At 36.9% G+C, this 18,710-nt stretch overlaps 1 protein-coding gene across 5 annotated transcripts in view; it reads left to right on the forward strand.

Annotated features, from left to right (window-relative positions):
* LOC125825752 (elongation factor 1-gamma 2-like) overlaps positions 1-18,710 on the forward strand; it is a 1,064,241-nt gene that overhangs the window by 364,617 nt on the left and 680,914 nt on the right. Inside the window, exon 1 of one of the 5 annotated variants that reach the window (XM_049505068.1) lies at positions 8,136-8,146. The exons of the other annotated variants lie outside the window; for them this stretch is intronic. The gene's annotated coding sequence lies outside the window, so the exon portion shown is untranslated. Of the gene's footprint in view, positions 1-8,135; positions 8,147-18,710 lie in introns of those variants that run through there. 5 annotated transcript variants of the gene reach the window in all.

An 18,710-nucleotide genomic window follows, 5' to 3' on the forward strand; every position in this document is an offset into this window, starting at 1 on the left:
GAGGATGAAAGAAAAATATATTCCAAAAATGACTTTTATAACCCGATATGGTCAATACGAGTTTTTGGTGATGTCATTTGGTTTGACTAATTCCCCAGCGGCATTTATGGATTTGATGAATAGGGTGTTTACACAATACCTTGACATGTTCGTACTTGTGTGCATAGATGATATTTCGATTCATTCAAGAATTGAGAATGAGCATATTGATCATTTCAGGATTGTATTGCAAATTCTCAAGGACCAACAACTTTATGCAAAGTTTAACGAATGTGAATTTTGGTTAAGGTACGTAGCTTTCCTTGGCCATATAGTGTCAAGAAAGGGTATTGAGGTAGATCTAAAGAAGACGGATGCGATAAAGATTTTTCCCAGACCTCTATCACCGATATACATTAGAAGTTCCCTGGGTTTTGCCGGTTACTATAAAAGGCTTATTGAGGGGTTGTCCTCCATTGAGGGGTTCTCCTTCATTGCTTCTACTTTGATGTCTTTGACTTAAAAAATGGCCAAGTTTATATGGTCAGATGCTTGTGAGAAAAGTTTCCAAGAGTTGAAAGATAGACTTACTTCCGCTCCGTTATTGACCTTACTGGAAGGTACAAATGGTTTTGTAGTTTTTTGTGATGTCTCTAGAGTTGGGTTGGGATGTGTGCTTATGCAAAATGGTTCATGAGAAGAACTATCCTACCCACGACCTTGAATTAGGGGCGGTGGTATTTTCCTTAAAGATTTGGAGGCATTATTTGTATAGGGTCCATGATGACGTTTTCACCAACCATAAAATTTGCAATATGTGTTTACCCAAAAAAACCTAATCTTCACCAAAGGAGGTGGCTTGAGTTATTGAAGGATTATGATATGTGTGTTATCTATCACCCCAGTAAAGCAAATGTGGTGGCAGATGCCCTTAGTCGGTTTTCTATGGGTAGTGTTGCACATGTTGATGATGAGAGAAAAGAGTTGGTTTGAGATGTTCATAGATTGGCCCGATTGGGAATTAAACTAGTGGATTCCACAAGGGTGGTGTTATGGCCCATAATGGTTTCGAATCGACCTTTGTGGCTGATGTGAAGGCCAAACAATGTATTGATCCGACCTTAGTTGAATTGAAATAAGTGGTGTTGAAGAAGTCCGTAGAGGCTTTTTCCCAAGGGTGAGTTGGTGCCCTAAGTTATCAAGGTTGTTTGTGTGTTTCAAATGTTGATGACCTGAGGGAATAGATCTTATCAGAAACCCATAGTTCTTGATATTCTATTCACCGGGGAGCCGCCAAGATGTATCCTGATTTGCGGGAGATCTATTGGTGGAATGGGATGAAGAAAGATATTGTAAGATTTGTGGCTAAGTGTCCTAATTGCCAACAAGTGAACGTTGAGCATCAGAAACTGGGGGGTATATCCCAAGACATTAGAAGTCCTACTTGGAAGTGGGAAGATTTGAATATGTAATTCATAGTGGGATTGCCCCGTACTCGACAGTAATATATGATTCGATTTGGGTTATAGTAGACAGAAGCATGAAGTCGGACCATTTCATTCCCGTCAAGATTTTCTATTTGGCAAAAGATTACACTAATTTGTATTTGAGAGAAGTGTTAAGGTTGCATGGAGTGCCCTTGCCCATTATCTTCAATAGAGGTACTTAGTTTACTTCTCAGTTTTGGAAACTTAGTACAACTTTTCACCCCAAACCGATGGGCAAGCGAAATGAAGAATTCAAACATTGGAAGACATGTTGAGGGCTTGTTTGATTGATTTCAAGGTAAATTGGGATGACCATTTGCCTTTGATTGAATTTGCCTAGAATGACAGTTACCATTCTAGTATTGTTATGGCTCTGTTTGAGGCTCGTTATGGTAAAAGGTGTAGAACTCTTATCGGATGGTCTGAGGTGGGTGAGGTTGCTTTGATAGGACCAGAGTTAGTTCATGAGGCTATTGAGAAGGTTCGACTCATTAGAGAGAGGTTGAGAACGGCCCAAAGTCGAGAAAAGTCTGATGCAGATGTTATAAAGAGAGACCTTGAATTTGATGTGCATAATTGGGTTTACTTGAAAATCTCACTGATATATCGTGAGTTTACGGTATTTCTAATACATTTCACTTACAAGTTGTGTGTGTCTAGGGCCTTTTTTTTATTAGTTTTTATGTGTTTCTATCATATTTTGCAGGAAAGATGTTCAGGCGCAAAAGTAAAGAGACAGCTGAAAGAAATGCAGAAAAAGTACTTTCACCGAAGTAATCCACGGACCGTAGGTCCATTGACGGTCCGTAGGTGATGGTCGTAGATCAGCAGGCAAGGCATGAAAAGCAAATCAGGGAAATCTGACCAAGTGTGGAACCACGGTGGCAATTGACGGTCCGTAGATTGATTCAAGGACCGTACTGTTGATCTGTAGATTGATACTGCAACGGTTCCAGTACCTGATTTTTGAAGATTCTAAGTGTGAAGCTACGGAGAGAGATTGACGGACCATAGATCGATCTACGGTCCGTACTGCAGTTCCGTCGGTTGCTTCAGCGAAGCTGATTGGTGGAAGCTAAAATATTTTCCAAGTCCTAGCTGATGGAAGGGACTCACGAACCGTAGATCCATTGACGGTCCGTGAGTCAGTGTCGTGGAATGAAGACACGTGCCTGAACAAACTTTCCTTAATTTGTTTCCTTTTTAACTTAGGACTTGTTTTCTATAAATAGGGTACGTAAACCTAATTTTTGGGGGTTAGACATTAGTATTCAAGTTTTACTTTGTGATTTGGTAAATTAATTTGCAAACCTAGCAATTATTGATTTCCTAAGTTCGTTTTGAAGATTTTGGTTTTGCAATTCAAGTTGAATTTTTGGGTTTATTATTCTCCTTATGTAAGTTCATGATTTCTTCATCTAAACCTATGAATTGTGTTCTTGCTAATATGGGTAACTAAATCCACAACTAGGGTTGTGGGAACCATGAGCAATTATTAAAGTATGAGTAGTAAATAAGCAATTCGTGACTAGTATTTCGCATGCATTGATAATTCTTTCGTTTAGAAGTCTTTTTAACGGTGGCCAACGTTAGAACTCGCCTTGTTCCTAGTTGCCGGACCAAGGAGGTAATTAACAAGAAAAGAATTATCAACATAGATTTAGTGTAATACTATCTAATAGTCTAGTGTCTATTGGTGTGAAGTAAGAACTAAGTCAAACATCGATTATGATGGCTAATATGAGGTATATGTAAGGGTTAGTAAATTATACACACGTAGCCGGATAAAGGTGCGGGGTGAAATTTTCTAGATACTGGACCAAGGATTTAGAGATACATAACTTACCACTTTGCATGTGATATACTAGGAAAGGATTGTTATTAGTAGGATTACTGCGTTATGAGCTTGTGGGGAACACCTATACCCTAGTTAATTCTCTCATCTTAATAACAAAAAAAATTGACTTTTGTTTATTAATTACTTATTGAATTCTTACAATTTGTTTCACAAACCCCCCCCCCCCCCCTATTTAATTACTTGTTTTTGGAGGTAATTTGACTAATTGAATATAATTGTTGGTTAGAGTAAGGTCAAACCATTTTCCTCGTGGGATCGACCCCAACCTACAAATTGGGTTCTTTACTTGAAAACGATCGCTTATGCTTCTTTAGGGAGGTGTAATTTGAGCGTATCAAATTTTCGCGCCGCTGCCGTTGAAATTTGGCTTTTAGATTTATTTTAACGACATTATTGAACGTTAGTCAAATATTTCCTAATTTTAGTTTTTCTCTTTGTTTTTGTCTCTCTCAGGTTCTGACTCTAGTGTATGCCATGTACATAGAGCCAGAGTGAACCACTTACTCCTTACGATCCAGAGTTAAACCGCACTTTGCAAAGAATGAACAATCCAGGAGATCCAGTTAATCCTATCGGAGGAAATCTAGGTTATGCGGTTAAGTTACAACAATCGAGAGTAGTTGGTAGGGACAATCGGATTCCAGCTGACAATCAATTGGGAGATGCATTGAGGGTGCAAGATCCACCAGGCCCACGACAACATGACAACTATCGGGGCAACGATAATATAGCAAACTCAGATGGACCTATTGTCCTACCTCCTATACCTCCATGGCACACATTTGTGGTGACTAGTAGCTTGATGCAGATGGTTACAACAAGGGGCTTATTCTCAGGATTGCCATCGGAGGACCTACATGCTCACTTAGCCAAGTTAAGGGTGGTTTGCAAAAGTTGTCTAGGTAGACCAGACTTGGATATGGATGTCATCGGATTATTAATGTTCCCTCTATCGCTGACTGCAGATGCTGCAGTATGGTTCACTAAACTTTCTTATAACTCAATCTTTACATAGGACTAATTGATGGATGTGTTTCAAGAAAGGTACTATCCAGTGTCCAAGAAGTTAAATCACAAATATAGGGTAAACAATTTTGTAGCATTACGTGGAGAGTCTGTGAGTAGCTCTTGGGACAGATTCACTGCCTTCGTAAGAGGTGTCCCAAATCACCGTATTGATGATGAGTCGCTGAAGGAATATTTCTATTGAGGTTAGGATGACAACAATCAAGCATTGCTTGATATTATTGCAGGAGGTTCATATGGAGACCACATATGCATAGATTTTTGAAAAACTAGAGAAGATATCTCGCAAAAATAAACCATGGAGCACTAGGAGGTCAGATACTGGGAGAAACACATTTGCCATTCAGAATACAAACACCCAGTCTTCGGATGAGATTCATGACGAGATGGATCAAATAAGGACCGAGTTGGGGTTTGTATTGAAGCATGTGAGTGGAGCTACAGAGAAGGTAAATGATGTGAATTACTTGACTAGAACGCCGCCACCAGATGAAAAGTGTTACTATGGAGAGGATGCTTATGCGATGAATGATAAGATGGGGGGTTTCCGACCAAACGCCCAAGGATCCAACGCGGAAAATTGGCTCCAAGGTCAAGGAAAACAAGGTCAGAACTATGGCAATTACAATCGAGAGGGTCAATATGTTCGGGAAGGGAACTTCAATCGCGACAACAACTACAACAGGAAAACCTATGGCACCAGAAATGATTGGGTTGGACCTTTTGTTGCCCCTCAAAATCGGGAATCTCGTACTAGGGAAGCTGGAGGCAATATGGCGCGTATTGAAGATATGATGCAGAAGATGATGAGAAGATTTGATGTAACTGATGGGAATGTGAAGGAGATGAGAAATGACTTGTATGGTATTGGTCAATAGGTTGATGCTTATGCAGTGTCAATAAAGCACCTAGAGCAGCAGATGACCCAGTTGTCTACTACAGTGAACCCATGTCAACCTGGTACTCTTCCTAGTAACACCGTCCAGAATCCAAAGAATGACGGTCATTGTATGGGAGTTACTACTCGAGGGGGTAAGCAAACCATAGATCCACCTAGGCCGTGTGTGGTGGAAGTGGAGATTAGAAAAGAAGATGATGTGAAAGAGGTTAGAGAATAGTCTGAGAATGCGACAGAGAAAGAAGCAGAGATATCTCAGAAAGTGGTACCTATACCTAGACCTCCACCACATTTTCCATAGAGATTAGTGAAGAAGACTAAAGATGGTAAATATCGCAGGTTTATTACTATGTTGAAGCAGCTTTCCATCAACGTTCCATTGATAGAAGCTTTGGAGCAAATGCCTGGGTATGCAAAGTTTATGAAAGATATGGTGACAAAGAAGAGGTCTGTAAGTTTTGAAGATAATGATAGAATGCAACATTTTAGAGCTATTGCTACAAGGTATCTTCTGCAAAAGAAGGAGAATCCTGGTGCCTTCACGATTCCATGTATTATCGGGCTATTACACTTTTCTAAGGCATTTTGTGACCTTGGTGCTAGCATCAACCTCATGCCATTTTCTATTTACAAGAAGTTGGGTCTGTGGGACCCAAAGCCCACTACCATATGGTTACTGATGGCTGATCGAACTGTGAAGAGGCCCATTGGTGTACTCCATGATGTGCTAATGAAAGTGGAGTATTTCATTTTTCCGGCTGATTTTGTGATTCTTGACTGTGAGGTCGATTTTGATGTTCTCATCATCCTTGGGAGACCATTCCTTTCCACAGGGCATGCATTGGTTGATATGGGGAAGGGGCAGATGAATTTCAAACGGAACAATGAAGAAGCAACTTTCAATATTTGTATATCCATGAAGCAGAGTGGTGAACTCCCAACAGTATCTGCTATAACTTACAGAGTTGAGAGTGGAACAGAAGTGCAAATTGAAGAGCGACTAGGTGTTGAAGCACTAGCAACAGTTATGATGAACTTCGAGAGTGATCGTATTGAAGAGTACGATGAGTTGGTAGATGCACTAGATAGATGCGAATATCAGTGAAAACCAAAGAAGTATAAGCTAGACATGAAGAATCGTGAGTCCCCACCAGCGAGACCATCTATTGTAGAGGTACCAAAAGTGGATTTTAAGGCTCTACCACCGCATTTGATGTATGTATTTTTGGGTATAGATAATACTTTGCCGGTCATCATTGCGGCAGATTTAAATGCAAGACAAGTAGAGTGCTTAGTAATTGTGTTTAAGAGATTCAAGAGAGCTATTGGGTGGACTATTGCAGATATTATTGGGATCCCTCCCGGTATTTATTCTCACAAAATCCAACTCATGCCAGATCACAAGCCTAGTATCGAGCACCAAAGAAGACTAAATCCACCTATGCAAGAGGTAGTTAAAAAGCAGATCATCAAGTGGTTGGATGCCAGAGTTATTTATCCCATTGCAAATAGTAGTTGGGTGTGTCCTGTTCAATGTGTGCCAAAGAAAAGTGGGATCACTGTGGTTCCTACTGAAAGAAATGAGCTTGTTCCGATGTGGCCCGTGACTGGATGGAGAGTCTGCATGGACTATAGGAAGTTAAATGCTTGGATAGAAAAGAACCAGTTCCCCATGCCATACATGGATCAAATGTTGGATAGACTTGTTGGTAAGGGTTGGTATTGTTTTCTTGATGGTTATTCGGGCTACAATCAGATTTCTATAGCTCCAGAGGACCAAGAGAACACCGCCTTCACTTGCCCTTATGGGACTTTCAACTTCAAAAGGATGCCATTTGGTTTGTGTAATGCTCCAGCGACATTCCAGCAGTGTATGATGTCAATATTCTCTGATATGGTGGAGGATACTATTAAAGTGTTCAGGGATGACTTCTCTGTGGTAGGTGACTCTTTTGACCGCTGTCTAGATCATTTGACCGAGGTGCTAAAAAGGTGTGAAGATTGCAATCTAGTCCTAAATTGGGAGAAGTGCCACTTTATGGTGAAAGTAGAAATCGTGTTAGGCCATCAGATTTCTGAGAAAGGTATCGAGATTGATCAAGCAAAAGTTGAGGTAATAGAAAATCTTCCACCACCTATCTCTGTGAAAGGAGTTAGAAGTTTTCTTGGGCATGCAGGCTTAGGAGGTTCATCAAGGACTTCTCTAAAATTGCACATCCTTTGATTTTGATGATGTTTGCCTGAGAGAATTTGGTGAGTTGACAGAGAAGTTGATTATTGCACCTATAATTATCTCACCAGATTGGGAACAACCGTTTGAGGTAATGTGTGATGCAAGTGGAGTGGAGCTTGGTATGGTATTGGGACAGAGGTGAGAGAAAATACTCCATCCTATTTACTCTGCTAGCAAAGCACTAAATGTGGCCTAGAAGAATTATACTGTGACTGAACAAGAGCTTCTTGCGGTGGTTTTTGCATTTGAAAATTTTTGATACTACTTGCTTAGTACTAAGTTTATAGTGCATACTGACCATTCTACATTGAGGTATCTGATGGCGAAGAGGGATGCAAAACCGAGGTTGATTAGATGGGTATTGTTGCTACAAGAGTTTGATTTTGTGGTAAAAGATAGATAGGGGATCGAAAATCAAGTTGCCGATCACTTGTCCACAGTAGAGGAATAAGTTATGCTAAAGCTTGGTGATGGGGATAAAATTAATGATACTTTTCCAGATGAGCAGGTTTTGGCTGCTTCTCATGATCTGATTCCTTGGTTTGCAGACTTTGCTAATTATTTAGCAAGCGATTTGGTGCCACAGGATTTGTCCTTTCACAAAATGAAGAAGTTTATGCATGACGTGAAGAAATTCTTTTGGGATGAGCCTTACTTGTATCGTAGTTGTGCAGATGGGATTATTCGTCGCTGTGTGCCCGAGGTTGAGATGTTGAGTTATTTGAAGCATGCCATTCATCACTAGTGGGTAGGCATCATAGTGGTATTCGGACTGCACATAAAATTTTGCAGTGTGGGTACTACTGGCCTACCATCCACCAAGATGCTCATGATTTCGCAAAGTCGTGTGATCGTTTCCAAAGAGATGGAGGGATATCAAAGAGGCATGAGCTTCCTATGAATCCCATATTGGTAATAGAGTTGTTTGATATATGGGGCATTGATTTTATGGGTCCATTTGTGAGTTCACATGGGATGAAATATATTCTTGTTGCGGTTGATTATCTAACAAAGTGGGTGGGAGCAGTTGCGCTCCCCAACAATAAAGGTAAAACTGTCACCGCATTTTTGAAAAAGAATATTTTCTCCAGATTTGGTACACCAAGGGCAATAATCAGTGATGGAGGTTCCCACTTTTGTAATAAATTGTTCAAGGCACTACTTGAGAAATATGGTGTCCGCCACAATGTGGCCACTCCGTACCACCCGCAGACTAGTGGGCAAGTGATACGCTCAAATTACACCTCCTTTCAGAAGCATAAGCGATTTTTATCAAGTAAAGAACCCAACTTGTAGGTTGAGATCGATCCCACGAGGAAAATGGTTTAGACTTTACTTTTAACTAACAATTATATTCAATTAGTCAAATTATTTCCAGAAGCAGGTAATAAAAAGGGGGGTTGTGCTTGTGTGAAATAAATAGTAAGAACTCAATAAGTAATCAATAATTAAACTCAATTTTGGTTGTTATCAAGATAAGAGAAATAACTAGGGTACATGTGTTCCCCATAATCTCATAACGCAGTAATCCTAGTAATAGCAATCCTTTTCTAGTGTATTACATGCAAAGTGATAAGTTAGGTATCTCTAAATCCTTGGCCCCGCATCTAGAGAATTTCACCCCGCACCTTGGTCCGGCTACGTGTGTATAATTTACTAACCCTTACCTTTACCTCATATTAGACATCATAATCGATGTTTGGCTTAGTTATTACTTCGCACCAATCGACACTAGCCTATTAGATAGTATCACACTAAATCTATGTTGATAATTCTTTTCTTGTTAATTACCTCCTTGGTTCGGCAAGTAGTAACAAGGCGAGTTCTAACGTTGGCCACCGTTAAAAAGACTTCTAAACGAAAGAATTATCAATGCATGCAAAATACTAGTCAAGAATTGCTTATTTACTAATCATACTTTGTTAATTGATCATGGTTCCCACAACCCTAGTTGTGGATTTAGTTACTCATATTGGCAAGAACACTATTCATAATTGTAGATGAAGAAATCATGAACTTACGTAAAAAGAATAATAAACCCAGAAAATTAACTTGAATTGCAAAGCCAAAATCTTCAAAACGAACTTGGGAGATCAATAATTGCTAGGGTTGCAAATTAATCTCCAAAGTTACAAAGCAAAAATAGAATAATAGTGTCTAACCTCCAAAAACAAGGTTTACATGTCCTATTTATAGAAAACAAATCCTAAATAAAAAAAACAAACAAATTAAGGAAAGTTTTGTTCAGGTACGCGTCTTCGATCCACGAGACTGACTTACGGACCGTCGATGGATCTACAGTTCGTAAGTCCCTTCCATCACTCGGGACTTAGAAAATATTTCAGCATCCAACAATCAGCTTCTCTGAAGCAAACGACGGACCAGCAGCACGGACCGTAGATCGATCTACGGTCCGTCAATCCCTTCCATAGCTCCATACTTAGAATCTTCAAAAATCAGGTACTGGAATCCTCGCAGTCTCACTCTACGGATCAACAGTCAATAAGCACCGTGGTTCCACACTTGGTCAGATTTCCCTGATTTGTCCTCAACACCATGCCTGCTGTTCTACGGTCATCACCTACGGACCGTGAATGGACCTACGGTCCGTAGATGACCTCCGTGGATGCCTTTTTCTGCATTTCCTTCAGCTGTCTCTAAACTTCCGCGCCTGAACACCTTTCCTGCAAAACAAGATAAAACACATAAAAACCAATATGAAAAGGCCCTAGACACACACAACTTGTAAGTGACATGTATTAGAAATACCGTAAACTCACGGTATATCAACACCCTCAACTTAAATTCGTTGTTTGTCCTCAAACGACGCACTAGAACTCTAAACGACACTTGTATAGAAGCAAGCATTTCTAACTCAAGCAATCACATGGCTCTCTACCTCCTCATTGTACGGGTGCACATTCGTTCTCTTATACTCGACAAGCCAACTCATGTGGATCACATCATGACATAGACCAACCAACTGACACACAACAGACACCTTCTCACTGTCACCCAGGTACCAACTTTCCAACAATGGAACTAGTGCCCTTACTTCAAACGAAGTCCTCTTTTCGCAAAAATTTAATTTCATTCACGGTACAAGGATTTATTCAACACTCACGCTCAGAAGTAATTTCAAATATAGTTAGTGCTTATTGCCATAAGCTTGCCCTTATTTTCACTGCTCAGACTCTTCAAACTAGACTCCAGGATCACTATAGGACTTTATTGGCTTGTAACGTAGGCTCAGGGTCAGGTGTGGTACATTTGGATACTGTTTAGTGACTTTCTACCCTCCTTGTCATTACACTAGGCTTTTAACCTCTTTTTGCCCTATTTTTGTCATATTATTGTTTTACCGCTTTCCCTTGATTTTCTTCAACCACGGAAGTGACTTTAAGATTGCAGGCCTCGATCACTTCTTGCACAGTTTCAGCATTTCCCAGATAGATCTTGATCCTTTGCCCGTTCACCACAAACCTTGTTCCATCCTTATTTTCAAGCTCAACCGCTCCATGCGAGAGCACTTTTGTGAGCAAAAATGGCCCAGTCCACTTGGACTTGAGTTTGCCTGGAAACAAGCACAACCTAGAGTTGAATAGCAGCACACGATCACCAACCACAAATTCTCGCTTTTCAATTCTTTGATCATGATACCTCTTCATCTTCTCTTTGTATAAGACTGAACTTTCATAAGCTTTTAGGTGAAACTCATCAAGCACGTTCAGGTCGTTCATCCTTTGATTAGATGCAGTGTCCCAATCCAAATTTAACTTCTTCATTGCCCACATAGCCTTGTGCTCTAGCTCTACTGGTAAATGACAAGACTTCCCATATACAAGTTGGTAAGGCGACATACCTATGGGGGTCTTGTATGCAGTGCGATATGCCCATAGAGCATCATCAAGCTTCCTTGACCAATCAGTTCGATTGACGTTCACAGTCTTTGTCAATATCTGCTTTATTTCTCTGTTGGACACCTCAACTTGACCGCTAGTCTGTGGATGATAATGAGTGGCTACATTGTGACGGACACCATATTTCTCAAGTAGTGTTTTGAACAACTTATTACAAAAGTGAGAGCCTCCATCGCTAATAATAGCCCTTGGTGTACCAAATCTGGAGAAGATATTCTTTTTCAAGAATGCGGTGACACTTTTACCTTCGTTGTTGGGGAGTGCTACTGCTTCCACCCACTTCGATACATAATCAACCGCGACTAGAATATACTTCATCCCATATGAACTCACAAATGGGCCCATGAAATCAATGCCCCATACATCAAATAATTCGATCGCCAATATGAGATTCATAGGGAGCTCTTGCCTCTTTGAAATCCACCCATCTCTTTGGCACCGATCACAAGACTTGGCAAAATCATGAGCATCTTGGTAGATGGTAGGCCATGTTCCGGCATAATTATGGGATCAGTTGCCACGTTTCGACATAAACATTGGATTGGGTACCACATTCCGATATGCTAACTGTTTGGGTTTGGGTTTCATCAGAAGACCACTGACTTATCATAATTGTGTATCTTGAGAAATGTGAAGTTGTTTGTTATTTGTAAATGTTGATAATATATTATATGTTTGGTATATGTATTTGATTATAATGTTGTATTGACTTGCTTATGTTACCTTTAGCGGAATAGCCACGTGATCCTACCAGTACAATGTGGTTGTGCACTGATATTGCACTTGCTCTTTCTTTGTTGAGTGCAGGGCATCTTCAGGGGGCTATTAACAGACCTCGCTTAGAAGATCAGTGATAGTCGTTCGAATTCAAGGGTGAACCAGTTCTTTCAGGCTTCCATGAGTTCTCTTTCCGTCTATGTCCATATTCAGACTTAGACTTTCTAGTTAGTTGTTAGTTCATTAGTTTGGGGTTATATCCCTTCTCGTTTAGACTTGTTGAACTTTAGATGTTTTGATTATTTATGATCAAGAGGTTTATTACGAGTAGAACCTTATTCACATTTAATATTTATAATAAATTAAAATAATTTTTAATTTTTAAACCCAAAATATTAAGCAAATTAAATGAAATCAATATACTTTATATCAAAAGAAATACAACAATATTTATGCGTGATATTCCACAATAATATTTGTAACATAAGATATCCTCCATGACAATCATATATTAATCAAGAACTAAAATAAAAAAAATATAAAAATATAAGAAGCACCTTATATATTTTTCTTTCATTTTCATAAATGCAGTTTTATTATTAAAGATTTTTGTTCATCTTGTATATCGTCATAGGCTATAGTAAACTATATTATACGGTCATTGTTCTGTTTTTTTTTATTGAGGTTTGAGTAATGTTTACCCCCCTCTCATCTTTTGTCCTAAATTATTAGATGCATGTATAATGACAGGATGAATTTGATCTTAAACTGATTAAAATATATTCTAATTTGTAGTATTTCACGTATTACTGTGGTCAAGGCTTCTTATGTTTTTTCCTTTCTCGAAACTAATCAAGTTTTAACGTTTTATACAAATTCTTAACAAACAATCTTATACTATGAAATAATATAGGCCAAACAATAAAACAATCAATTAATTTGTGCAATTGCTAAATTTGTTAGATTTTTCACTAGATCTTCATTTATTTATCATAAAAACGGTTGTAAAGAGCATAAACAACAAAATTATCATTTTATATTCTAAAATCGTATAATTAAAGAGTTTAATGTATTTCTAAATAAATAAAAAAGTTGTTGTTTGAAATTTTATGATCACTTATAATTTTTTCAACTTTTAGTTTAATGATTTTTTGATTTTATAATCATATCTGACGATTCAGGTGGAGATGATTCATTAAAAACTCATGGATTAACAAGTATTGCTGACAATGAGGTTAGTCTGTTGAAGCATTTACTTATATATTATCACTTCATATCTTAATATTAACGTAGTTTTATCTGAAAAATATGTGTGCATTGTATTTACATAATAATTGTGTGATAATTAAGTGAATGAAATGGATCTACATTTGACTTTTGAGTGTTTATATTAAGGAGTCTCAACTATAGTTTGCAAAATGCTAAAAATATTTTATATTTACTTTTATAGACATTGATGGATTTGTTGAGTTTAGTCAAGAAGTTGATCAAGAAATCACAAGTCATTTAACCACGACTATGCAACATGTAGAATTGCATCAGCTTGCATCATCGTCAAGGTAATTGCGTCTTGCATGTTTAAAAATAATTAAGTTTAATTTATTATCACATTTTAAATTGTTACTGTTGTTGTTAATTATTTTGGTACTTTAATTTATTATAGGACAATTTGACTTAAATATAAATTCACACGAGCACTAGCAAAAGATCTTGTGATATCAAGAGGGAGCAATGGAGTCATCCCTAGAAGGCCTTATAAATCCCAATGAATGAGAGCTAGCGAGTAACGACCCCGAGGTCATAGAAGAAAAGAGGAAGAGAACAACAAAGATGTGGGCAACTTCCAAAAGGAAGAAATCTGCTCCATGAGTGTCTTAAAACAATCTCTAGATTAGAGAGCTATAATTATATCATATGCTCTTAATTTGATTTTTAAAGAAATCATTGGTTGTTTTGTTTATTTTGACAAATGATTATTTCTATTTCTCAACTTTTGACTATATATATATTTATGTGACTTTAATGTCCATGAAGGAGTTAATCGTTTAAGTATATAAATTTTTTGTGTTCTCGTGAACTCTTAAGTTTAAATTATTCTGTGTCTGTGTGTTGGTGTTTTTTAGTATATATATATATATATATATACCGTAGTTGAATTTTTATTTTTCTAATCAAATGAAGTTTCAACAAGTACGTTCACACTTCTACTGTCTCAATTTATGTTTAGCCTTATTGTTGATATATATAGAGTGAGAAAAATCGACGAGTTATGTATCTTGTATTTGTAGCGAAAGTCGATGATTTTGCTATTTTAACACGATTGCTCCAAAGTCCTTCTTTAAATCACTAGGAAACAAAGTTTGATTCATAAACTAAATGTTTATCTTTAGACAAAAAAACTTTTTCCAGCTTTCTTTTTCACTTTTGGTCTGTGTTCTCTTTTCATATTGTTTTTTACATTATCTTTTTCTGTAAAGGAAGAAATTCTTTTATTAGGAAGGTTTGGGAAGTTTTTCAGTTATCAAATTGTTGCCCCTTTCTTTTTCAAATAAGTGATAATTAGTTCTTATACGGTCCACATGGACGACTCACGACCCAAAACTGACATCTTCCACTTCGCACATAATGGACAAGACCCAAGCCAATACAACATCAACTAGTCACACAATTCATACAAGAAATAGTTCGTGCGACATGTGAGCATCAAGAGGTTAACCTTAAGGTTTTTCAAACCCCACATAGGAATCCAACATACTTGGAAGGAATTTACTACTTATATGAGAAAACTATTACTCACAATATCCCAGACATCATTCACTACTTTAGTAGTTATTTATTTGATCCCTCATACTCTTAAATAGGTTAACTCGAGTTCATGTTTAAATTTATACACACATTTCCACTCAATACCAATATGGTTAGAGCAATAGTCGGCTTCTCTATTCAAGTTTATTATTCAATTAATTCAACCGATTTTCTAGACATGCACTGTATTGTCGAATGACTATTAGTAACGTGCTAAAGTGGCAACATCGATTGAAACTTCAAGAAACAAAAAAGGTCAAAGAGTATTTCATTGAAAAGTTATTTTAACTTTTCAGGGTGTCGCACAATGAAGAAGCATGGAACCATTTTTTCATTGAACCATTGATCGCTTGACACATGTGGTATGAAATACAGGCTACGATTGGTATCATTCTTTTACCCCTAACTGTATCACTCTTATTTGATACACTATTTTAAATAGTGGCGTACGAAAGATTTTCTTTATAAATAATAACGACATTTAAGTAAGTGAATAAATGAATAATCACTGCAACGATATCAAATTTTAGAAAAATACACATTAAAAATATTACTAAATACTTTTTTTTTATTTTAATATATAAGGTATTAAACAATTACTCAAAAAATTCATCATCCATTTGATTATATGAGTTGGGCTCAATTAATTAACTAGACAATAATTATGTGGAAATCATCCATCTCACAAGATAAAAAAAAAATTCATGACTCACGCCTCTGTTGGATTTATCCTACATCACTAAAATAATGAGCCTCAAATACTTATTGAGATTATAATCACTTGCAACCTAAAAACTAACTCTAATTTCTATCTCGACAATCAACATAGACTGTTGAACCCTATTCAAGTTAACCCTAATTTGAAGTTCATAGTATATAAGAAATTTGTTTCTTAAACAATGCTTCTAAAAAAAAAGTAAGGTACAACTTAATTCAACTTCCTAATACATGATGACTAGAAAAGAAGATTGTAAGACATATGATTATGAAACAAATTCTTCAATAGCCAGTCAGAAGTCTCTCAAATGTACTCTTTCTTGTTTACTTAAATTTGGTTTTTTCTCTCAGTATAAGTCTGTAAGTTTCTTTTGGAGGACCTATATACATATTGTCTCTCCTTGTGCTTCCCATTTCGACATTAACTTGTAACGACTCGCTAGGTCATTTTGAAAACTAGACCTATTTCTTTCATTAAAAAATCTTTTTGTAAATTTTAAATGCGAATTTGAATTATTCATTTAAATACAGTTATTAGTTGACGGGTTATTAAGTGATTAATTTTTATTAGTTGGTGGTTAATGAGTCAAGTCCATAATTTATTTAATACCCTAACCACATGGCCCATATGCAGGGGCAGAGCCAGCAGTATGTCAGGGGGTTCACTCTAACCCCCTTCGGCGGAAAATCTTACTATTTATACATGGTTAAAATTACTTTTTATGTATATACAATAGATGTCGAACCCCCATTGATTAGTTCGTATGTTTACTTTTCAGATTTTGAACTTCCTTATTAAAAATCCTAGCTCTTGTAGGAAGAAATTAATGGAATTTAAAATTTATTTATGTATTAGTTCATAATTGTTTGCCCTAAATAATTAAAAGACTAGGTGACAAGACTTACCGTGCGGCGAACTACGAACCATGACTTGATATTTTTCAAGTAAAAACCTATCTAATATTCCTTTCTTATTCGTATATATTAGTGTAAAGGAGTATGACCATTAATTATTATTAAAGGGATAAAGTGGAAAGAATTGATGTAATATTAGCAAGTTAGGGTTAGATATTGCTGTTGCAATGTGATAGTGGAGGAGCAGACCTTGTCTGCAGTCATTGGTAACTATTACCAAATGATTGAGATGATTATTGAGATTATAAAAATGGTGGTATAATGACTAGAGGGTAGGATGATGGATGAATTAAAGATCTGTCAATGTTACTAGTTTTCACTACAAGAAAACTACCCAATAGCGAAGGGAAAACTGGTCGCTATAAGTACGAATCTGGTTTAAGAATGGAAATAGCGACCAGTTACACTTGTCCTTATTGTCCTTGTCGCTAAGAACCTTTAGAGACGAGATTATCAGGATGGTCGCCGATTCTTTTTCGCGACTAGTATAGCACTGGTCCTTAAAATACTTTTAGGGACAATATATCTGGTACCTATTCACACTTATTGAAATTGTGGTCGTTAAATCATTTTGCAACTAGTTACCAACTGGTCCATATATTATTTTGCGACTAGTTTCTAACTGTTGCATAACTATTTTGGGACGACTTCTAAGTTGGTGTGTAAATCAGTTCGTGACCAGCTTGAAGCTGGTCTGTAAATCAATTTGCAACCAATTTGAAACTAGCCCGTAAATGAGTCTGCGACCAGTTTGTAGCTCGTCCAATTTATGAAAACTTTTAAGTTGGTCCCTAAATCATTTCGGGACCATTTTGAAGGTAGTCCATAAATCATTTCACAACACTTAAAAATTTCCTACCCAAAGGAATAAGGACTAACAATTATCTAGTCCTTAGATCACATTTAATTAGTACCTAGAAAATATGATCATCAATATAAAGTTGTCACTTTCATATATAATATATGATGTATTTACAAAATAAGGTGAGTATAAGTCATCTCACTATACAACAATGAGGTAAGCTAGTAACAATATTGTGATCATGAATCCTTAGCAAAAAAATCATATACTATCCTTAAACTATAAATAATCCAAAGTTGCCTTCACCTTCCCAACAAAAAATGGTCAATCTACATGTTGTTTAACATCGGGTTTCTGCAAATTTTCAGCATCCAAAATCTGTAAAAGAATTTAAACTTTCATTTAGAAAACCTATATATAAAAATAATCAGAAAGGTGTGATTAAATCAAATAATAATTTCTAAATAAACTGAAGGAGTATTACTCTATGGAATACAATAGAGTAACCTTCATTCTCCTCTTCCCACATAACATAGACCACCTCTAGGAATACATATACATGTATAACTAAGCATAACTACTCAAGACATTCAGTAGGACATTTTTTTTGCTTAATGTAGAACATGACATTCTGTTTGTTTATAAGTAGGACTAAAAATGTAACACTTTATCAAAGGATAGGGACTATTCGACGAGCGTGGGTATGAACATGGATAGGGAACTGTAGACATCAAATTCATTCACAGAATTACACAAGTTGTTACACAGGTAACTCATAGGAAAATAATGCAAGAGATTGGGGTACATGGCAAACGATGTGGAGGAGGAGTAGCACAACACAAAACTCAATTTTAATGAGCATCATAGCATGTAATGTAGGAGGCACTAATCAAGTGTATAAGCGTAAGGAGATGAAGGCATTTTTAAGAGAAAATAATTTTATTCAATTAGGTATACTATAAAACAAAGTCAGAGAAGAGAGAGCACCAAAAATCATAAAGAAGCTTGGGGATAAATGGAGATGGGAAGCGAACTACAATATTGATTGGAGGGGAAAGATTTGGGTATTACGGGACTACTCTATCATCGACTTTAGAGTTGATGTTGTGCACCAACAGTTTATCTTTGGATATTGTACTAGAATAAAATCGAATACTAGATTTTACTTTGGAGCAGTGTATGGGTTACACAAAATTGAACTACAAGAGGGCCTTATGGGGTAGGGGCGTAGCTACATACTCCTAAGGTATCCTATTGGACACCCCTTCGTTGGGAAATTATACCGTATATACAAGTAAAAATAATATACAAAATAGTTAAATAACATATTTTGGACACCCTTAACACAACAAG

The sequence above is a fragment of the Solanum verrucosum genome, unplaced genomic scaffold (genome assembly GCF_900185275.1).
Source record: "Solanum verrucosum unplaced genomic scaffold, falcon-dt-bn FXZP01000003.1, whole genome shotgun sequence".
Taxonomy (NCBI): domain Eukaryota; kingdom Viridiplantae; phylum Streptophyta; class Magnoliopsida; order Solanales; family Solanaceae; genus Solanum; species Solanum verrucosum.